This window comes from Mesocricetus auratus, unplaced genomic scaffold (assembly GCF_017639785.1).
Source record: "Mesocricetus auratus isolate SY011 unplaced genomic scaffold, BCM_Maur_2.0 Super-Scaffold_100006, whole genome shotgun sequence".
NCBI lineage: Eukaryota > Metazoa > Chordata > Mammalia > Rodentia > Cricetidae > Mesocricetus > Mesocricetus auratus.
The window spans coordinates 55,561,286-55,585,257 of NW_024429190.1; the positions used below are offsets into that span (position 1 = coordinate 55,561,286).

The 23,972-nt window shown below is 46.4% G+C and overlaps 1 long non-coding RNA gene across 1 annotated transcript in view; it reads left to right on the top strand.

Annotated features, from left to right (window-relative positions):
• The first annotated feature begins 250 nt into the window (after positions 1 to 250).
• The window catches only part of LOC110342889, a 49,030-nt gene continuing 25,308 nt past the window's right edge, over positions 251 to 23,972 (top strand). The window contains exon 1 of the long non-coding RNA XR_005877811.1: positions 251 to 356. This is a non-coding gene — a long non-coding RNA (uncharacterized LOC110342889). The remainder of the gene's footprint in view (positions 357 to 23,972) is intronic.

Below are 23,972 nucleotides of genomic sequence, written 5' to 3' on the forward strand. Positions count from 1 at the left end.
GATGTCCCGCGCTACCGTCTCGCCAGCAAGAATGACGCGGCACACTTAGGATCCTTCTGCAGAACAGCTTTAATGCGTCTTGAGAGGGAGAGCATAAGTTTACAGAGCAGAGACCCGGGGAGCGAAAAGCCCAACCCTTATATAGCTCAGCAGTCCCCGCCTCGGACGTGTCATCTCCTGACTGGCTCCTGCTCGTCAGCCCATATGATGCCACGGGAGAGGCAGAGAGTAAGGGATGGAAAAGTAGCAGGCACGTGCGCACCAAGGTTGTTTACTCCAACTGACAACGGGTGTCGGCGCCATCTTGTAACGGAGAATGTGGGGGCGGCTCCCCACAATGGAGTCCAGCGGCACAGGTGAACAGGCGGGGTTCAATGAGCGACAAGGGCATGGGAGGACTGCAGGTCTAGATGGGTGACCAGGAGGGTGGCAGATAGCAGGAGGGTAGGATGCATCAACAGTGGGGACTGAGCTGGGCTGAGTGTGTCAGTTTTTGACACTCAAGTAATGAGTTCCAGACAGGTTGGTGGGAGCATCACCCTAACAGTGCTGGGAGTTCACCTCTTTAGGGGGTCCAGATGAAGGAGTTACACCATTTCCTTGGTCTGCTGGTGTTTAATAAGTTATCTCTCTCTCTCTCTCTCTCTCTCTCTCTCTCTCTCTCTCTCTCTCTCTCTCTCTCTCTCTCTCTCTCTCTCTCTCTCTGTGTGTGATTGAGACAGGATTTCTCTGTGTAGCCCTGGCTTCACAGACCAGGCTGGCCTTGAACTCATAGATTCACCTGCCTCTACTCCCAAGTACTAGGATTAAAGGTGTGCACCATCCCACTCAGTGTTCAATAACTTCTTGGACCTGGTTTTCCTAACATGGCTTTAATATACACATGCGCCCCCAAACATCTCCGCTTACCCCGATAAATTTATATAGTGTCAATCTTTCTATTCATAGAAGCATCAGTCTGTGCCATGTGGGTGGTGGTGGGCTGACTGTACCATTCATGTCTCTACCAGGTACACAGTTATCTTCTATTCTCAAAATGGGTCCAGAAACTGCTCAGAGAGCAAAAGCTCTCTGGGCAAGGGACAGCCTGAAAAATCACATTACACAATATGGGATAACTTAGAGCAGGGCATAGCCCGATCTCAGCCAAGTGTTTTCCTCTGAAACACAGAATAAGGAGAGTCAGCCTGCGTTGTTAGGTAGAGCACTTCCTGAGCGCCACGAGAGGTAGACTTGGCGGTAGGCAAATGGCCCGATTTGAGAAAGCAAGACACCTGCAGCTGGTGTTGAAGAAGAAAATCTTTTCTCAACTTAGATTTTGTACCTAGGGGACTGCAAATTAAACTGAAAGCCGTCATATTCATGGTGGGGAAAACACATATGCTTTTATTATTTTTCCTCTCTGGTGCTGGGGATCAAACCGAGGGCCTTGCCCACATGAGAAAAGTACTTTGCTACTGAGCTATACACAGCCCTTGCTTCATTAATGCTTTATGTGCATGAGAATTCAGAAAATAAGTGGAACTCAAATCAGTTCTTAGATTCCAGGATGCACATATATATATGTATGTATATATATATGGGTAATAAATATTTTTGATATGTATATTAATACAGGAAAAGGAGTTGGGATTTCAAAGCATGTTATGTAGTAGGGAAGTCAGCAGGACATATATGGGAAATCAGTGGTGGACAAGACCTTGGTGAGTTCTGTTTATGCAATCTGGCCTTTGTGTCAGCTCTCCAACTCCAGTACTCCTCTGGTGTGTGAGTGAAGAGCCCACCTTCACACAGGAAAACCCGTGTGCTACTCTTCAGTTTCTCTGTTGAAAGTGTCTCAGAGACAGGGCCGCAGGCCAACCTGACGGAGGTGGTCCCTCTCTGGAGGCTTCCTCTTTGCAGGTATGTCAAGTTGACAGCTGAAGCTAACTACGGCAGAAGGGAAAGCAGGAATGCTTCCTGCATCTTTTGATTCTCCTTGTCCTTATTCAAAATAGTCTCTGTGCCAAAGGGGCAAGTTATAGGATGCTGTGCTCTGAATCCTTTCCCTAGGATGAGGGTCTAGGCTTGTGAATGTTGTGGCTGGCAAAACTCCAGTGCATTTGTCATAGGGTACCTGTGTACATTACAGGGTGAGAGTCAAGGTGACGCCCAGTCAGCCAAAGGAAGCTACGCTTATATTATGCACTAATTGAAGGACCCAGGGAAATTAAGTTTCAAGTGATTGTATTTATTTTTTTATTAAAAACCTCACGTTAATTGTATGGTATATTTTAGAGTCTAGTACTTAATGAAGCTGCTTAATGAAGAATTCAATTTTGGCTTTTAGAAAATATCTCTGTTAACCAGGCCCATGTAAAGAATAGCTATTTTTACCACTAGGCAATTACTAAGGAACCATTATCTACTTTATCCCAATTATGAGATGCATAACTTGGAAGAAATAAAGAGCTCAGTGGGGCTGAACTTGCTAACACAAATCTGTAAAGTGACAGCAAGTGTTGTGACTCTTCTGTCTAGAGCCTGGAGCTTGAGTTAGACCTCCCTGCCTCTTGAATTACCTTGCAAAATATAAATACACCACTACCACTCAGAAGAGCTTGGTCTATCAGATAACTTCCCTTGGTGATGGGTGGGGTATCTGGGGTGGCCTAGGGGTAAGAGGCCTAGAGCATGCTAGCTTTAGTGAGTGTGATGTTCTCAGTATCGACATACTAACTTTTCTCTCTAATGTGAATGCAGACCATTGTGGTCATGGTTGGCCTCATGGAAGGAATGGTTTTAGTGCAAGGAGCCTTCCAAGAAGCTCTGAAATCTCACCCAATGGCGATTCTGCAGTCTCCTGCCATGGTTGTTCTCTTAAAGACAGTCACTCCTTCACTGACATTCTCATCCATTGATGCAAACATCAGCACATGCTTGAGGGTCATCTGACCAGGTAGCCTGGTGGGATGGGGGATGGCTAGGACACAGAAGAAAGGGCCCAGCATGCACTGATGCTGCAGGACTGAATTCAACCCTAGGTCGGAGACCCTGTGACCTCTAGCTGAGTCATTAAGCCCCTTAGAGATGTGGTTTCCTTGGTTTTGCAATAGGAGATTTGCTTTGGTCTGAGTGCTTGATTCCCAGAATTCATGTGTTGGAAGTCATATGTCAATGGTATTTGGAGGTGGGATCTTGGGAAGGGATTCGATCATGGGTAGGTCTGCCATCTTGAGTAAGTTAAATCCATCCAAGGACTAATGAATTACAGTCAGTAGAGTTCTGCTATCAAACAATAATAGTGCGCCTGTTCTGTGACAGATAGTGACATACAATGGCTTGCAACACCATGGGACTCTGTAGAGACCCTTCAAGCAAGAAAGGCTTTACCACATTGAGTATGGTAGTACATATTTCTCATTTCAGCACTTGGGAAATGAAGGCATAATGGTCAAGAGTTCAAGGCTAGTCTGGTCTGCACAGTAAGACTTAGTCTCAGATACAAACACACACTCACACAGCAGGCAAATAAATAGTGAGAGACATCTCAAACAAACAAAAACAAGCAACTTCCTCAAACGCCACACAGAACCACAAAGCTGACACAGTGAGGACACAGGATCTCATCCACTGTAGACCCTTGACTTTTTTGACTTTGGATTCTAGACCTCCAGAATAGAAAGAAATAGATTTGACTTCTTCAGAGACTACCCAATCTCTGGTATGCTAACAACTGAAAGTGCAAGTCTTAGTTAGGGTTTCAGATGCTGTGAAAAGACACCATGATCACGGCAAGTCTTAGGGGGAAAACATTTAATTTGGGCAGCTTACAGTTTCAGAGGTTCAGCCTATCATTATCATGGCAGGGCATGGTGGCATGCGGGCAGACATGGTGCTGGAAAAGGGGTTGAGAGTTCCACATCTTGATCTTCAGGCAACAGGAAGTGAACTGAGTCTAAACTGAGCATAGCTTGAGCACAGGCGACCTCAAAGCCCACCCCTACAGTGACATTCTTCCTCTAACAAGGCCATACCTACTCCAACAAAGCCACACCTTCTAATAGTGCTACTCCCTATGAGCTTATGGGGGACAATTGCATTCAAACTACCACAATGGAATAAGACAAAGCTGACACTGGCTTGGCTTTTATCTCTAGCTGTGTCTCTACAGCTACAGCTCTACCTAAATCTCTGTGTCACACAAACCGCAGATTTAAAAAGAGCAATGCATATAAAGTTTGGAGCTTTGGAAGCTGATGCTGAGACAGAGCATGGGGAGACAGGTGGAAGGCATTTATTAGGGAGCATCTCCTGTGAACAGAAAAAGGAGGCAGAGAGACAGGGAAGAGGGATGAGTTGAACTCAGTGCAGAAGAACCTGCATGGAGTCTTCATGTCTGATATGTCCCAGGAAGGAAGAGATGAAACCCTTGTATTCCTGCTGCTCAGCCACAAGATGTGGTCACTCTGGGAAGGGCCAGGTCTTGAGGGAAGCAGATCCTGAGAGAGAGAGAGAGAGAGAGAGAGAGAGAGAGAGAGAGAGAGAGAGAGAGACAGACAGACAGACAGACAGACACACACAGGCAAGTCCTCCCCTAGGGATGATCTCCATGACTCATTCTCGTGTCTCTTTCACAGGCTCTCACAGGTATGTATCCTCTTTGTCATGAACTGATTTCCATGAAAATCTTTTTTCTAACTCCTTTCTCTTTTCCACCCATCTTCTCTTACACTGCTTTTTCAAGTCAGTCTTCCCCAAAGTCCTCCTGGGCAGCCCAGAGAGCTTGTCTCCACTCAGCAGGGGCCTGGGGTTGGTTGCATGTTTCAGGGCCTCTCTTTAGAGGTCCCATCAGGAAGCATCATTACACATTACCCACAACTCCCCAGAAAGACAGAAACAGCTAGGCTTTATTCTGCAGAATAAAATGGTGCAGATGCTGGTGTGTGCACTGTCAGCCCATGCCTGCCAGCTGGTACCAACAATAAGAGAGAGGGTGTTGGATGCTTTGCAAACAGATTTCCAAGAAAAGACCAGGGGCAGTCCCAAAAGCCATTTGGACTCATTTCTTCTTCCTTTGTTACATTTCTGAGAGATAGAGGCTGACAGATTTTAAGTGAGGACAGGGATTTAATAATGTTCGGAGGGCTGGTGTCAGGAGCGCCAGTGTACAAATCGCTGAATTTATAAAACACAGTAGCTTTTAACATGCCCAGACATTTAGAAACTACTCTTAGAGAAAAGTTGAGGGCTAGAGTTGAAGCTCGGTGTTAGGCTGCTTGCTCAGCATGCACAAGGTCCTGGCTTTGAGCCCCGGTACCATCCAAAAAGAGATGAAGGTGGGCAAGCATGGGGGACCCGACAATGGACAGGTGTGTAGTCAAGCTGTGATTGACTTCCTATGTGGCTGGCTGATCCTAGCATTCACGGACATGCCAGAGTCTAGAGGTGTCCCAGTCTACCTCAACTGGAACTCTTCATTAATTCTGAGGTGACAAAGGGTGAGAGTGTGGGCATGCTGAAGCCTCACCATACAGAACAGCATGCCTCTCTGTTGATTCTGCAGGAACTCTCTTGTGTCTGGCTGGCCTAGAAAACACCATCTATGGATGGTAATCAAGAAATTCTTTGTACAGTGGCCTCTTGTGGACTAACTTCCTTTATGGGACCCAAAAGTCCCGGAGAAGTGGAAACTTCTTGTCAGGCCCTGCTCCAAATCTTCACCATTCTGTAGAAAAAACCACTGGCAAGCAGGGCTCTGACTTAGTCCCAAGTTTGGAGACAGGAGCCTGGAATCCTGAAGTGGTCAGCATGGGAAGGGAGTAGCACAGGTTTTCATGTGCTAAGAGGTGACTCCCTTGACGCTACTTCTGCTGTTTGTGAGGGTAGCAAGCAGAGGGAGCAAGTGACTGCTCTCTGGGATCCCCTGGTTGTAAACACCAGGGCAGACTTCGGGCAAGTAGATCAGCTCAGTTTCTTGCCCCATGTGACAAAATAACTGACAAGAATCAGCTCAAGGGGAGGACAGATTTCTCAGTGGGTAAGAGCAGTTACTGTTCTTGTAGAAGACGTAGGTTTCAGTTTTCTGCAACACAGAGTGACTCATCTTCACCTGAAACCCCAGTTCCGGAAGAGCCGATGCCCATGTTTGGTCTCCGTGGGCTCTGCATGCATGTGGTGCATATAAACGCATGCAAGCAAACACACACACACACATAAAAAGAAGGATCTTAAGGAAGAAAGGTTTCATTAGGAGCAGTAAGATGGCACCCAGTCCATCACTGGGAAGGAAGGTGTGCTGATGGGAATGTAAGGTTGTAGTCACTCTGTCCACAGTCCAGAAGGAGTAATGGAGGAAGGCTGGTCGCCTACACACTTTCTCCTTTTTATTCAGTCAGGGACCACACCATGAGATGGTGCTGACCACATCCAGGGTGTGCACTCTCTCCCCAGTTAAACCTTTGAAAACACTTTTCACCACACGAGCCCAAAGGTTTTTCTCTTAAATGACTGTAAATCCTCTCAGGTTGACCCTGAAGGCTAACCACCACAGCCTGCTTTTGATTTTTCTCCAATTATAGAAGACACAGGGACAGACACTTAATCCCGTGGAGACTCAAATCAGTCTCCTTTGGTGACCAGGGCTTCAGAGAACGCTGTGGGAAGAAGCCAGCATCCTGTTTCTGTGATCCAGGTGTACTGGTCATGAACCACATGTGGCAACTGGGTACTTGGATTGTGTCTGGTCAAAGCTGAAATGACTTGTGAGTACCAGCTTCCAAGGCTTCCTAGGAAATAATTTTATATTGGATATGTGTTGGGATACTATTTTGGATGTACTGGGTGAAATGATTAAGCTTAAAACTTATAATTTATATTTATGATGACATAAAATATGTTATTAAAATTATTGGGCTTGGCCCTTCTCTTTCTTTAAAACTGTGCTAATAGGAAGTTAAAAATATCTGATTAGTTCGTGTGGAGCTTTTTGTTGGATTACTCTAGACTAACCTGTGCCTATAAATGCCTTTCGCCTTTCCTCTATTTAGTTTTTTGCTTCTGCTTCTTTACATCATTGTTCCTGGTGGGGACTGGGCAGGTCACATGCTTTGGACCTTGAAACTCAAGAGGTAATTCATAGCATGAGTGTTATTTCACACTCAGGTAAGCATGGGCATAACGAATACTCATGGGGGACTTGGCAGTTTAATGCTAATGAAGAAGTCCCCTAGAGAGTCATGCTCCATCCAGCTAACAAATATTTATGTAGCATCTTCATGATTAGCTATTATGTCATGCTTTGAGAAGAAAGAAGTAGTCAATGGCCTTGGGGAGCCTATAGTCTGGCAGGGCATTGGGTATTGTGATGGTTGGTCTCCTGTACCAGCTTGATTGGACCACAGGGTTTTCAGGTGTTTGGTTATTTTAAGTGTGCTTGTAGGAGAGAATTTAGTGTTATGGGTTGATTGTAAAATGTGTCCCATCAGATAATGTCTGAACACCTGGTCCCTAGCAGGTGGTACTCTTTCAGGTTGTTGTGGAGCCTTTAGGAGGTGGAGATTAGCTAGAGGGTCACTATGGGAAGGTACTGGAAGGCTATAGCTCACTCTAATGGCCATTGATTTCTTTCTCTGCTTCCTGGTCCACAGAGCTGTGAGCAGTTCCAGCAGCATGCTCCTGCCACTATGGGCTCTGCCGTGCCTTCCTGGTCATGATGGATTGTTTCCTGTTTCAATCTGTGAACCGGAATACATCCCTCCTGATTGGGGAGATGGCTCTGTGTGTAAGAGTGTGAGGACCTAAGTTCAAATCCCCAGAATCCATGTACAAAGCCAGGCATGGTTATGAGTGCCAATAATCCAGCAGAGTGTGTGTGTGTGTGTGTGTGTGTGTGTGTGTATGTGAGCACGCGCACATGCATATGTGTGTTTGTGTGTGTGTAAATAGGAAGGCAGTCTAACCTAGGTTCAGTGACAGACCCTGCTTCTAAGGAGAAAGACAGAGTGACAGTGTAGGACAGCTGATGTCCTACTCTGGCCTCTTTGTATGCCTGTGCACACATCCATGTGCACACACCCACGTGCACACACCATGTGCACACACCCATGCGCACACACCCATGCGCACACACCCACGTGTACACACCATATGCACACACCCACGTGCACACACCATGTGCACACACCCACGTGCACACACCCATGCGCACACACCCATGCGCACACACCCACGTGTACACACCATATGCACACACCCACGTGCACACACCATGTGCACACACCATGTACACACCCCCATGCGCACACACACATGCGCACACACCCATGTGCACACACCTCCCTCCCCCATCTTTTTTAAAGTTGCTTTTTGTTTTGTATTTGGCCACAGCAGTGAGAACGATAGCATGCATAAGGACTTTAATGTTTGAGTGGCTATACTATGCAAGGCAGGCTGTTCTTCCCAACGCACACTGCTCTGCTGCAGGCCTGGAGGAACCAAAGTCAGGGTGGAGGAATTTCAGGCCTCACTGCTCAGCCCAGAATGTTGACATTCCTGCCCTGGCTTCAAGCTGCACCTTCAGTTTTCCTGGGTCTCCAGCTTTGCTATTGCATGTCTTGGGACTTCTCAGCCTCCCAGGCATGTCAGTCAATCCCTTTTAATCAATCGCCTGCCATGCATGTGCGTCTGTCATCTGTCTGTGTCTCTGTGTGTGTATGTGTGTTTCTGTCATCTATTTATCTATCTTGTTATTGACCATCTAGCACTTCTCCCTTAGAAGGTCTGCTTCTCTAAACAGAATTCTAACTAACCTAGATACTGGACAAACAATTTAGACTGATCTATTTGCCCCATGATGACTTTGTCCTGTAACACTAACCCAAAGCCACCCCTTCAGTGCTGGTTAGCTTTGCCAACTCAACACAAGCTAGAGTCAGTGGGGAGGAGGAACTTAGCAGAGGAAACGCCTCTATCAGATTGGTGTGTAATCGTGACTTCATGGCATTTTCTTGATTGCTGATTGATGTGGGTGGATCTGGCCTGCTGTAGGCTGTGCCGCCCCTAGGCAGGTGGTTCTGGGGTATAAAGAAAGCAGGTCACGCAAGCGTTGGAGAACAAGCCAGTAAGCAGAATCCCTCCATGGTCTCTGCTTTGGTTCCAGTCTCTAGTTTCCTGCCTTGAGTTCCTGCCTGGCTTCTGCCCATAATGGGTTGTAACATACAGGCCAAAATAAACCCTTTCCTCCTCAAGTAGGTTTTAGTCATTCTTTTATCACAACAATAGAGAACAAATGAAAACACTTACAGACACATTTATTGCATCCCGAATAACTATATAACTGCCCTTTTGGGGAGGTGGCTGTGGTGTGTAGTTATGGGATGTGGAAATAGCTAGAACCCTATCTAACCTACCACCCTTAGAATTATAGTAATCCCTGGGCTTTACCCACAGAGTTCTGGGCTGCAGACCTATCTTCCACAGTTTGGCTGCCTTCTTGGGACCACAGGGTAGCTAATGATCTGGCCAGTGTCTCCCTTTACGACTGATCTAGAATGAAAAATCTCTCCATATGTCTTCACCTGTCTAGACTTGAGACTAGAGAGTCTCTGTAAATGAAAATTGCCGTATACTAAGTAAGGTTTTAACCTCAATATTTAAGTTCATTTTGATAATCTACATTCATGAAAACAACTCTTTAATGTTGTCGCCTCTTGTGCTCTGTGTATCTCATGTAGTCTTTGTGGAGAATAAAAGTCTCATTAAACTTTTGTTTTTACATTTGTTATGTAGCCCAGGTTGCCCTGGAATTTGTGAGCTTCCTGCTGCAGCCTCCAGGGCACCAAGGTGATAGGCATGTACAATCAGTGATTATAGTTTTAGAATGCACTGTCACGGCTTGTGGAGATCTGGGGGGTTAGGAATGGGCATTACACCGCTCTGTGTGCGTGAGGGGATGCATGGCTTGAATGTGATAGGGGTTACTGAGGTTTGCCAGTCCTGGCCATGTCCTTTCTACATGACCTGAGGTAAATCACTCAGCATTTGAAACCCCTCTCCATTGTCTGTGTAGTGGAACTCAGTCTTGATTCCTTTCCCTGCTGCCATGACAAATTAGCCCGAGGAAAGCACCGACTTAGAGGGGAAAGGTTTTCTCACAGTTCTCCTCACAGTGAGGAAGTCAGGCAGCAGGAGCCTGAGGCAGCTGCTGCTACTGAATTAGAGATGGGCCAGGATGGACGCAAGGACGCTAGGGTTCAGCTTGCGGTCCGTCGGGTCCAGCTTGCGCTCCATTTTACACAGGATGCCCTTGCCCCCGTAATGGTCCTGTCCACGACGCATCTCCCTACATCAATAAATGTAATCGAGATCCCCCCCCGCATGCCCGTAAGCTCATCTCCAAAGCCAGTCTAGATTCTGTCAAGTTGACGACTAACACCAGTCATCGCAGGCCCTGGGTCACATGTAGCTCTTATGGGCCAAGTTTGGGACGCTGTGACTTCTCAATGACTGGGGACTTAGTGGGAAGATTTAAATGATTGGGGGCTAGCAGCATCTATACCAGCAGTTCTCAACCTGTGGGTCGTGACCATTTGGGGGTTGAACAACCCGTTCACAGGGTCACTTTCCAGATATCCTGCCTGTGAGTTGTTTACATCACAATTCATACCAGTAGCAAAATTACAGTTATGAAGTAGCAATGAAAATAATTTTATGCTTGGGAGGGAGGTCACCACAGCATGAGGAACTTTATTAAAGGGTGGCAGCATTAGGGAGGTTGAGAACCACTGATCTAGAAGTTTCCTTACAATCTGCATAGGTCGACTTAAAGGTCAGTGCAGCTGGATCCGTTGACCAAAGCACCGGTACGCGGCCTTACTGCATGGCCTGGGGGTTTCTATTGCAAGGTGGCTGAGCTCTGTCAGAGGGCATGTTAAAGGGAGTGTCCCGGAGTGAGAATTCCAGCAGAACAAGCCAGAAAGTTGTTAAGCTTCTTGGACCAAGTCTTGGAAGTCACACAGTATCCTGTCTGTGTTACACTGTCAGTCAACAGTGAATTAGACCCTAAAAATTTGACATATTGACTATATTCAAGATTGTAAAGAGTGTACATGTGTGCTATTGGTATGTAGTTAACACACCATATACATTTTTCATTTAGAATGTACACCACCGAGGTTATAGGATAGCTGCATCATTGTGCAGTGATTATCACAACCAGTTTGAGAATATTGTCTTCACTCCCCAAATTAAATTCTATACACATTGGTGTCACTCCCATGCTCCTATGTCCCCACACCCTAGAATTATATGTCATATCATTTTTCTCTCATTGACATTTCCAAAATTATCTCAAGGTTCATCCTTATTGTAATATGTGTCAGAACTTCGAACTTCATTCCTTTATACATTTTTTTTGGTAGAAAAATCCATTGTGTAGACAGAACACAAATTATTTACTCACTCATAAATGGATGGACGTTTTGGCTCTTATGAATAATACTGCAGTGGACATTTGTGTTCAAATATTTGTGTGGTATGTGCTTTCCTTTCTCTTAGAATTTCTGGGTGGTGGGCAGGTCCGTATCTAACAAAGCAACTGAACCGTTTTACATTCTCACCAACAGTGCTGGGGAGTTCTAGATTCCAAAAGTTGTTATTACCACCTTTTAATGTTAAACATCACCATTCGGTGTGGGTATGAAGTGGTACCTGGGTGACCACTCTCCTGGAGCTAATGACGCTGCCTTTTAATGTGCATTTGTTCATCCTCTTTGGACAAATGTCTAGCCAAGCTCCTTTCCCAGTTTTAAATTGGGCTGTCCTTTTCTAATTGACTAGTATGAGTCCTCTATGTATTAGATATGTGATCTACTGGTATCCCCGTTCTGCAGACTGTCTTCTTACTTATCTCCATTGTGTCATTTGAAGCACAAAGCTAATTTTTTTTCCTTGAGGCTTGGGAGATGGCTGTGTGGTTAAGAGTCCTTGCGGCTCTCACAGAGGATCCCAGTTCAGTTCCCGACATTCTTATCGGATGACTCACAACTGTCTGTAACTCCAGTTCCAGGGTGATCTGATACCCTTGGCCTCTGAGGGCAACTGCACTCATGCACATAAGCATATGCATGCATGCGCATGCACACACACACACACACACACACACGCACACACACACACACTCATACTAAAAACCAAAATAGAAATTAAATCTTCCATATTCTCAAGAATTTCATACAAGGATACAATGAAATATGATTGTATCTATTGCCAGTTTCCCCTCCAACTCCTCCCATATCTTCCTCAATACCCTTTTCTTGTCTCAATTTCACGTCCCTTTCTCTCTTAACAACCCACTAAGTCCAGCTAGTACCGTCCATGTGGACATGGGTGTGGGGTCCTTCACTGTCACCTGGGAATCCTACCAGTGGTCACACCCTCAGTAAGGAAGGACTTTACCTCCACTAGCAACTATCAGTGGCAGTGAGGGGTGGGGCCTGGACATCATCTATGCTGGAATTGTCGCTGGGCTGATCGTGTAACCACAGCTGTGAGTTCGTGAGTGGGACAGCCATGTCATGTCCAGACTTCTTATCCTTCAACTCTTCCATCCTTTGCCTCCTCTTCTGAAGTGTGTGTGTGTGTGTGTATGTGAGTTTGTGTGTGTGTGTATGTGAGTTTGTGTGTGAGTATGAGTTTGTGTGTGAGTGTATGAATTTGTGTCTGAGTATAAGAGTTTGTGTGTGAGTTTGTGTGTGTATGTGAGTTTGTATGTGAGTATGTGTGTGAGTGTATGAATGTGTGTCTGAGTGTAAGAGTTTGTGTGTGTGTGCATGTGTAAGCATGTGTACAGCACATTAATATAATGCTCCGTTTATGGCTGAGAACCCAGCCTCTTATTCTTAACACTTTACTAGGTATGTATCTCTGCATTGGCTTTTGCCCACTGCAAAAAAAAATGAATGCCTGTAGTTTCTTTGGTTTTACAGTTTTTGCTCTTTCATCAAGGTCTATGAGCTATAATGTGTTCATTTTTGTACATGGTGTGAATGAAAGATCCAAAATATTTCTTTTCCACATGGATATTGAGTCTCCCCAATTCTGTTCACCAAAAAGACCGCCCACCCCCGTTGACTTGTCTTGCTTCTTTGTTCAAAAGTCAATTGATCACTACGCGATTAAAGCTCATTTCTGACTCTGTTTGGTTCCATTCATTGCCATGCCTGCTGGTAGCAGGTGGCCACAGTGTGGTGACTGTAGTGTTGGAGTTTGTTTTGGTATCAGGACTTGAGAGGTCATCAACTTTGTCCTTTTTCACTGTGTTGTGTTTCGGCATCAAAGCCACAACGCGTCATCAAAGCCAACACACTAGGCACCGTGGGCCGCAATCCTCCTCCTTTCGACGTTGGCTTTTGCTCTTTTGAGCACTGAGTTCCTCAGGCCACGTCTTCCTCTTGTTTATACTTTAAAATGTTTTTATTGGCTTGCAGGGGGCACACACATGACAGAGTGAGTTTAGAGGTCAGCGGACAGCTTTCCGGAGTCAGTTCTCTCCTTCAGCCGTTGGGTCCTGGGCATCGAACTGGGGATGTCTGGCTTGGCAGTATGCCACTGAGTCATCCGAGCTACCCAACATTTTCTTACTTAGCTACAAATGACTGAAAAAGCTCGAAGTTATTACCATTCTTGGGAGAATTTCTTTTCAGGTGGTGGTGGGGGATGTCTTCATCCTGAGGAATTACTCTCTAATGGGAACAGGAACATTTTCTCAAAGCAGGCGGGATGCGTTTTATGCAGCCGTAGACTCTCACGCTGCCTCTGAACTGACATTAGCTGGTGGGCCGGAGGCATCTTTGTTCAAAGTTTATTGATTCTCCTTCCCTAACTGCCAGTTTCATCACTTACTTGCTATGTGACCTTGGGCAAATTAACCCTGCATGCTCCTCGATTTTCTTTCCTGTTCAGCACACACCCTGTGCCCCCTACTCCCCCAAACGCCTTGGGGATTGAACCCAGGCCTTGGAAATGCTAGGCAAGCGCTTCACCACTGGGCTATATTTCCAGCCCTTTATACATTTTATTTCGGGATGAAGTTTTACTGTTTCCCAGGCTGGCCTGAAACTCATCCTGTAGCCCACACAGGCTTTGAAGACTTGTGATTCTCTGGCTTCAGCCCATCGAGTAGCTAGGATTAAGAGGCTGTGCCCCCAAGCCCCATTCTATCTTTTTCTGAAGTGGGGATCGAACTTGGGGCCTCACATATACCAGTTAAGTCCTTTACAAAGGAGCTATAAGCCTAACCCTCCTTTATCTCATCTTCATGGAATTCGGTCTGAGAACGCCATTAGACCCCCAAAACAGGATAGTACTGAGACTATATGTGCTGTTTTTTTCCTATGCACATGTATTTATGATAAAGTTTAATTTATAAATCAGATGGAGTAAGAGACAATACCTATTGATAAAATAGAAAGAATTATAACAATTTATTAAAATCTCTCTCTCTCTCTCTCTCTCTCTCTCTCTCTCTCTCTCTCTCTCTCTTTGTGTATGTACTTCACTACACCACTGTCACCTACCTACAAGTAATGCCTTGGCAGACAAGGGTGGATAAGGGATACTACTGTCATATGAACAGAGAAGTTCCTTCTATACTTTGAGTTTCTTATAACAAATTATAACCTAACTTATTATGTAGATTCCAATTTATGAGCATAACAAATAGCCGAGGTTCAGCCAATCCCAGCAAGCCAAATTACCATACCAAATAAGGCAACATTTAACTGTCACCAGCCAGTGACTTCTCTGCTTAGCGCCACGTGCAGCCTGCTGGGCTCACTGTGCAGCCACAGCTGTAGGACAGACACTCCTGAACCTGTGTTTTCAGGCACTGCCCAGGTCATGAATTATTCTTTTAGCAAGCTAACTCTGTTGTATTTAATTTGTCTAAAGTTGTTAATGGAAATCTGGGGAAAATCATAGTCATTGTAAAATGTTTAAAAGTGTTCTATTTAGTCGCTAAGAGGATTGACACACTTCAGCCTACCATCATAAATACCGTAGTGTGCTGAGCGTTCTTCAGAAGCTCTTCCCTGAGGACGAGGGAGCCCCTTCTCCAACTCTACCTCCTCCTCTTTTTGAGAAGGGTCTCATGTAGCCCAGGCTCACCTAGATTCACTATGTAGGTGAGGATGGCCTTGAACTCCCGATTCCCTTGTCTCTAACCTCCTGAGTGTTGACCTCAGGACTGCACCTCCTGTGCCTCGGTACCCAGTTTGTGCTGGGGATGGCACGAAGGGGTTTGTGCACGCCAGGCGAGCAGCGTGCCAGCTGCAGCACACTCTCAGTTCTCCTCCTCCTCTTCCACTCCCCGCCCATCTTTTTTGTTTCAGTTTTGAAATCGGGTCTTGCAATGTAGGCCAGGGGGGTAGTCCAGCCTACCCTGCAGTTCCCATTTCTCTGCCTCCACTTCCGGGATTCCGGGACTTCAGGGGTTCAGCATCACACCCAACAATGGGGGATGTTTTGATAAAGGTGACATCGCCCTTGGGAGGAACATCCAGGAGTGCTTGGCTTTACTGAGAACTTCAGATGGAGAATGAGATTGTCCCCTCTGTACCAGGGGATCCTGGAAGTGGCCATCTTGCTTGTTTCCTTTGGTTCAGACTAATCCGCACTTGATCAGATTACAGGTGAAGAAACGGGGCCCCAAGAAGCTGACAGTTTCAGCCTGAGTCGCCCTCCCAGTCACTTCAGCATTCTGAGGCCGACAGTGAACTTGTCCCCTGAGACTGCCAGCTCATCATCCCGGACCACAGAGAGTTTTGTGCTCCTTGATTTCATGCTTATTGGAAACTCCACAGGGGAGTGTTTTTAGAAGCTTTATTGTTTTAATATGAAAAAAAAAAACCTTCAATCCAAGGAGCCTCAGTAAAACAGCTGCTCATTTTCGTGAGTTGCGCCAGTGCTCTGGTGATGTGTTCCGACGCCTGAAAACCCATCGCTAATGCAGACACTGGTGCTTAGGTGGACACCGACGCCTTGGTCCTGAGCTAAGGACCCGGGTCACCTGGCCAGCTCCTGGCAGGCAGCTTATTCCCAGGATTGTCCGGTAGATGGCAGCATTGTGCAGACAATGTCTCGTCTTTCGGTCCAACAAATTTTTGTTTGTCTCCCCCTCGACCCCCCACCCCCAACTTCTTTCTGGAGGATCCGGTGCCCGCAGCCGCCCAGGCATCCACTGGGCCACACCCTCTATATTATGGTCTGCGCCTGGCAGGTCACAGCAGTTGTAAATGCACAGTTGGTGGCAGACACGGACACGAGGATTTTAGTGGCGTAGCCTGTGCTTTGGATCATTAGTCCACTTTACTTGACTTTTTAATTTTTGCTTCCACCAAGGACGAGTACAGGAAAAGACAAAATCCCCACCCAAATGGCTTCCTCCCCAGACTCAGTCCAGGAGTGAGCTTGTCCAGTAGATACCTAGTGTGGCTCAGGTCTCACGAGCGCTCATGTGATGCCGACTGTCACCACTAGAGGGCACTGTGGCCACACGCTGCCCTTTAATGGGTCAGGTGAGGCAAAGGCCTCTGCTATGGTTCCTGTGTTCTGGGCGACCTTGGGACCCTAGGCTGCTGGTTTTGGGGACATTCCTTCGTCCCAACCCTGAGGGGTTCTCAATAGTACACCACACCCCATTTCCTCATAGGTCTCAGCCCAGTCACCCTCCGTTTTCTTCCTGCCTGCCCATCTCTCCGTTTTAAAACATGTTTCCAAGTAAATCGGCATCTCGGGAACTGAGTGGCCTTGGCCTGTAAGTTGCAGTGCATTGTCCCCACACACTTCTCACCCTTTGTCTTCCTGCAATGCCGCTGCATTCTGACATCTGTTCTGGCTGTTTACTTATTTATTTTTCTTCCCGAGTTTTCTTTTATGGCTAAATTCTCGATGTCCCAGGTCTCGGATCTTAGTTATCTGTTCTCCTCTTCCTCCCTGGTGAATCTGTGTCACTCTCCGCTGCTCTTGGATCTGGTGACTGTCCCGTGACAGAATTATCTCATCTTCAGGCAAATAGGGCGGTTTGGAGGTGACAGTGTGTGAGAGGAGACCGCGTCTCTGTCTAGGGGGAAGAGGATTGCCCTTTGAACTGGACTTCAGGGGATGATAGGAGTTTGTCAGATAGTGAAGCAATCTGCGCATTAGAAAGAGGGCTCAAGGCCCGCAGGTCTGTGAGGCCGTGCTGTGTGGAGAGGCTTTCAGGGCGGCAGGGTGTTATGAACGCATGTGTGTATGTGCATGTGTTTGTGGCAGCAGATGGCATGCAGGAGGCAGGCAAGGGCCAGGACAGGAAACACCTTGATCGTCATGGTTAGAAGCATGGCCTTTATCCTGAGGACACTGCAGAACCAGAGTTCTTTTCTTTTAATTTTGTTTATTTTTTAAAACTATCTTATTTTACATACTGATCCCAGTTCCCTCTCCCTCCTGTCCTCCCTCTGTCCCTCCCCCCCATACCACTCCTCATCCATTCCTCAGGGAGGGTGAGGCCTACTACGGGGAATCAACAGTCTGTCACATCACTTGAGGCAGGACCAAGGCCTTCCCCCCTATATCTAGGGTGAGTGAGGTATCCCTCCATAGGGAGTGGGCTCCAAAAGCCAGTTCATGCACTAGGGATAAATACTGGGAACCAGAGTTCTTAATTAAGGAGTCTTATGGCCAGATGTCCTTGGATAGACATGTGCAGCCGGAGTGGAGGGACGAAGTGCCAGTAACAGTGTAGCTCAATGCCTGCCTAGCCTGGGTTGAGAGATCTGGCTAGGCCATACAAAGGGTGGATCCATGTACCCTGCCGTCAACAGAGTGCCCACGACTCTATGGCTGTGTCACAGGGAGCTGGGTCCATCCATGTGTCTGTCTATCCATCTAATGGATATTCACTGACTGTGTAACTGTGGCCCACGTGTAGGCTAGCACGGAGGATAATGGGAAAGAAACGGGTGTGTGTCATCCTGCCCCAGAGTGTATTACTGAGCTGGGGAGAAAGCTAGCCGACCATATGATGACTGGATCAACATCCCACTTAGGAGGAGAAGAGTGTAATTCTCTGCATGTGTATAAGGTAGAACTCTCTTTGGCCATGCCTTTAGCCAAGATGCGAAAACGTTCAGAAGTTCACCAGGTGAGGAGAGAAGGCTGTAAGAGAAGGGGCCGGATGTGCAAAGACCCTGTGCCCGGGGAAGCTCAGGATGATGGAGGCTCTGGGAGACAGTGGCCAGGTACTGGAAGAGAGAGATGAGCTGGTGAGAGAGACAGCCACCAAGCCCTAAGACGTTATCCTGGAAGATCAGGCTTTAGACACAGAGTCTACGGAGTACAGGTCTGTTATGTCTGAATGATGCACCTGGGAGAGTATGTGTATGTACAAAATTTGTCACTGCATACAGTGTGTGAGTGTGTGTGTGTGTGTGTGAATTCTGGCCACCAAGCTCAGCTCACCAGGCTTTTATGACTGAGCTATTGCCTTGCGTGTTTGAGGCAAACTTTATTTACTTTATGGGGCTGGAAAGATGGCTCAGGGGGTAGGAGTGGTTACAAGTTTGATTCCCAGCACCAACACCAGGAGGCTCACAATTGTCCGTAGTTCCATCCCCAGCGAATCCAAGGCCTTCACCTTGGGTACCTGCATTGGGGGGCACACACCACCTCCACACATATGCATAATTAAAAATCATATAAATCTTAAAAATATTTCCTCTTATTTTTGACAGTCTCCTCTATGTCTATAATGAACTTTTGTCCTTTTCACACACTCTTCCCTGTCTTTCCCCTCCTTCTCCTGTTGACACGTTCTCCCCAACCAGCCCTCTCCCCTTGGTTGTGTGTGTGTGTGTGTGTGTGTGTGTGTGTGTGTGTGTGTATGAGTGTGACTTGCTGAGTTTAATTGAGATTCTTGGTCTGGGTGAGAGGTTATGGGTAATTTATCAGTGGTCACTCCACTAAAGAAAACAACACACCCTCCCTCAGCCATTATGGGCTACCAATAATCCTCGGTGGAGGGGTGAGGCTGTGAGAGTTCCTCTCTAATCCATGATAAAATGTCGACAGGCTGAGTCTTGTACCTGGAAGCGTTTCCCTGTTGAATTAAGACGGCTGATAACTTTTCTAGCCGCTTCAGTTCTATCTTCTGGTTCAGATCTCTCTGGGTTCTGATGTAGCTGATGTTTAAACGAGGCCCCTGTTGCTGTCATGGTACCGTGACAGACAGAAGGCTCCCGTCTCAGCAAAGGGCTGGGCTGGGAACCCCTTCCAACACCAACTAGTGACCAAGGCATTAGAGCAGCTGAACCGGTCAGCAGCAGATGGAAGGAGATGCAGCCATGCTACCCTGAGGGCCTCTCAAGCTCTCTTTCACATCATAGACAGTACTTCTCAGACACGCTGGCTTCCCTTTGGAGGGCAGATGTGGGTAGCGTCTGTGGAGAGGAACACTGCCCTCTGCCTGACATTCTCGTCTCCGTCTGAAATCTGCAAAACCAAAAGAAACCGCCAGGATGATTATTTCCAGAAGAAAGAAAAACACGTCCCAAGATGACTTGTTAGGCATAAAAGTGGCTGGCAACTTTTAACTTGCAGATTTTCTTGCTAACAAAATACGATAAAGTTCTGTCTCATCAGGGACGCAGCTACATATTCATGAGATAGAGACGGGCTGGAAGGAACTCTCTAGCATGGTATTAGCCATGCTGACCTTGGGTGGTGGGATTCTGACCAACTGTTTCTTTCTTATACATTTTGTGTTGTTTTCCGGATTTCTGACAATTGAGTATGTATTGTGGTCTCGATTAGTACCATAACTCCCACCAACACATTTGTTTACAAAACCTCCGCCATTTGAATGAATACCAGATGGGGAGGTCTGTGTGAGCTCTTGCCACCGCCTCTGCCCCATCCCAGTTGTTGCAAACCAGAGGCCTGTGGGTCTGTCAGGGAAGAGTCCTGTGTGGTACACCGAAGACGACTTGGGATTGACCTTTCTGTTGGGATCTGTTCCCTGTCTTTCAGCAAGGATGTTGGTCACTGCCCATCTCTGCCAAAGGCTGCCCCTGGGAAGTGCATGAAGGTTCCCAGTACTACTCTCAGGTTTGATGGTTCCCTACAGGGACTCCCAGAATCTAGCAAGGCTGTTGCACTCGAAGCTATAGGTTATGCAGCAAAAGGATACAGATTAATGGGTATCCACAGATAACCCCGTTCAGCTCCATCTTAGAGTTGGGGTCACTCGGCTTAGGTAGATTGTGTGTGTGTTCGTGCATGTGTGTACGGGTGTGTGTGGTTGATGTTTAGAGTCTTTGGAAGGAGGATTCGGTGAGGAAGGAGCAGGGGTTGGAGTCTACAGAAGCGATTGGAGCTCTAGCAGTCACAAGTGTCCAATGGCAGATTGACTGCCTTTGAACTGTGTGTAGGAAGATGGGAGGCTGTGGGATGAACCCAGAGGTCCATGAGAGCTTGGCTGACAAGGAGTTCTGGGGATCTTTTCTCTAGTGTGTGCCTTACCCGTTTATCTTGTGGAGATCTGCTAGTAGTCACCATTCACAACAGTCCCTGGTAGTACACCCTGTTGTGCTTTGAAGGAGTTGCAAACCCCATGGAACATGGAACGCAAGGGCCTCTCCCTACTTTGTTATTTCCCATAGTGAAATCTCAGCTTGCCACAGCCAGTGCTTCTCTTTAGAATGATTAAAGTCTTTGGCTCCATCTGAACCCATTCATTTTAACTATTCCATTTCCCAAGAATATCATCTCATTACTTTTTCAATGACTCAATATTTTCAGCACAAGTGAACGAGTCCAGAAAGTCATTTCAACCATTGATTATTTTTGGTAACCTTCTGATCTATTCTAAATCTCTTTTCTTTTAATTCCCATTTATGTCCTCCCGTCTCGTCATCTGTGCTGAGCTGAAAATAGTAACTTGGCTTGACCTTATTATCTACCGTTTAAGATTTTATAGTCTTTGGTTAAATCTCATCTTAAGTGTTCCGAGGCTGTAGATCATAGATTTTCCCCTTTTCTTTCTTAAGGGCTGCTCTTTAAGTTATCACAGCACCAACTTGACTGCCCTTCCCCAAATATTCCAAAATCTCACTTCATCTTTTTTGATAAGTACTGGCCCCACAGTCAGCTTAGCAAGATCTACCAGTGTGCTTAGAAACAAAGAGCAGGGCTCCTGCAGCTTGGAACTGTCTTCCAGTTCTGCCTGTGAATATATCCCAAATCCTATTTGCACAGGGTCTAAAGAACCACTGGGGTAGGTAGGGAAACAAACATAGGTGTTACCAGCTAAGTGGGGGATTTATCAATTGCCTTCTTAGGAGCGAATTTTTATGTAGGAGAAGAAAGAGAACAACAGGAGAATCCCGGGTGTCTTCTCAGTTCATAAATATTAAAAATGATTATTTTATGCTTAAAATTTGAGAGAGGTATGTATTGTATGTAGAACATACCCACCTCCCTCCAAGAATTCTTCCAAGTGAGCATTGACTGACTGCCTGAGTGTACTGAATCTAGGGTGGTTATTTGAAATTTCTCTTTTTCAAGCTAGATGTTGCCATTGCTTTCATGGGACATGATTCCTGGCCACTGCTTACCTGGGCATCTTCCTTCAAAAGACTTTGAACATCAATCATGCTCAAACAGCCTTCAGTGAAATGTTCCAGGCTGAACCGGTGTCCCCAATTGGAGCTGAGCAGGGTCAGCTGCTGTAGTTTAAGACTAAGAAGACACAGGAAGGGAGTCGCAGAGCCTTAGGCAAACCACAGCCATTGAGAAACCAGGGTCTGGGACCACTGAAGCTGCTTTGACTCTTGGAGGTGGGGAGGACACAGACAAAGGAAATAAAAGTCACTTTCATCCAATGCTTTGCTATGTTTCTGTCCCCAAGTGATCTGGGTGCCTTTAGTTTTTCAGTGGTCTGCCAGAGAATCTTGCCTGGCCAGAGGTGCTCAAATCCATCCATCTTCAAAGCATGGCCACATGGCACGCATGTCCTTAGAGCTTGACTTGTTGGTAAATTTAGTCTGAAAAGAGGCATTGGATCTATAGCAAAGTAACACTTCCTTTATGGCAGAAACCCTCCTCCTTGTCCGCTGTGCCCCTCAGCCCTGGAACCTGGTTCACATTCCATCTTTTTGGTGGACTCTAGCTCTGTCTAACTACAGTCAGCTGACCTGAAGCCTTTGAGAGAGTCCCCGTGGCATGTCTACCCCTGGCTCCCATCCAGCTATTTTCCTTGCTTCTCCAGAGTGGACAGACATTACCCATGGTTAGTTTACCACTTTGCCCTCAACGACTTGGAGAAAGACTACCAGGTCCTCATGGTAAAGAGACAGTGCTCACACCCACCCTTGTCAAGAGCTTGCCATTTTGTTTGTTCTCATGAAGCTGGGATGCTTGTTGATACTAGAGGAGTGTGAAGTCTACAGAAACTCTTTAAGAGTGTTTCTCCTTCAGTAATAAGGAAACATTATTATCACTTATAAATGCAGACGTTATTATATTCTGCTATACTAATTTATTATTGAGAGGCATTTTCAAAGAACAGAACTTTACTTCTTTCTACCATATTATTTAAATTGGAGTTTTGTAGAACGTGTCTGGGGTTGAAACTTCTTCAGGAGAAACCCCATGCTATTCAGGTTCAAGCAACACTGGTTTAGTTACTTTCACCCATTCCTTGATTCATTCATTCATTTATCCACTCAATAAACACTTTCAGATCCTGCTTGTCATGTGTCAGGCCCACAAGGACAGTCTCAGGAATCCTCCATGCTCCACCTGGCTAACCAGGTGACGCCATTTGCATGGTTCAGGATGGGAATGTCTACTTTCTCTGTCACTAAAAACAACAGTGAGATGACTGGTTCTACTCCTGTCCTTCCAGAATTGTGGAAAACTACTCCTTAGGGTCTCAAAAGGCAAAAACACACAGAATGAATGAATTAGTTGTATCCAAACTTGGCATTTGCTGTAGATGCTGCAGCCACAGCTCTTGGACGCCAGACCAGTCTCAGTGGGAGGGACCCAGGCCCATGAAAGTCCTCCCGGCTCCAGGAGACATGGCAAAGGCATAAGAGTTACAGCAGAAGCCGTTTATGGGTTCACTTCTGCTGCCACAGACCTCTACTTTTACACTTCACGAGTTCCGGTGGCTCGGAAGACTTCCTCCCTGGGGATCTCCTCTGCTTCCTGGGAAGCTAAGGACAGAGGCTAGTGGGTGGCGGTGGCATGTTAAAAGAACAACCCATAAAAAGCTAAGGGGCTTATGGCTCATTCTACCACATAGCACTAAATAAACTCGATGGAGATGTGACCTAGCTTCGCCCTCCGTCACAGGGCTAAGGTGAATAGCCATGGAAGGGACACCTGCACACTGGAATGGGGCTTGTCAAACATGTCTAGCCAAGCTCTGTCAGTAGCGGTGCCATCACCAAGACTGACTCTAGAGGCCTTTTTGAAATGTCATTTATTTAATTTTACCTTGTGTATGTGTGTGCATGTATCCATGTGTACGCATTCAGAGGCCAGAGGTTGCCGGTTTCCCTCAGTTTTGTCATCCTGCTTTTTGAGACAGACTCTCTCACCGAACCTCGCTTGGCAGGTTGGTCAGGGAGTTCCTGGGTTTCTAGGCAACTGTGTCCATGCCTCCTCACTTTTACCTGTGTGTTTGTGTGACTCAAAGTGAAGTCCTCTTGTTCTCATTATAGCAAGCACTCTTTCCCACTGAACCTTCTCCCCAGCATTAGCTCTGGAGACCTTTAATAAGTCAGAGTTAAGTCTGAAACTGGGCCACTGCCACCCTGGAGTAGAGAGACACATTCCTTTAAAATGAGATATGCCTATTTATGTAGGATATGTATATGTGTAGTATGTGCGTGTGTGCGTGCGTGCGTGTGTGTGTGTGTGTGTGTGTGTGTGTGTGTGTGTGTGTGTGT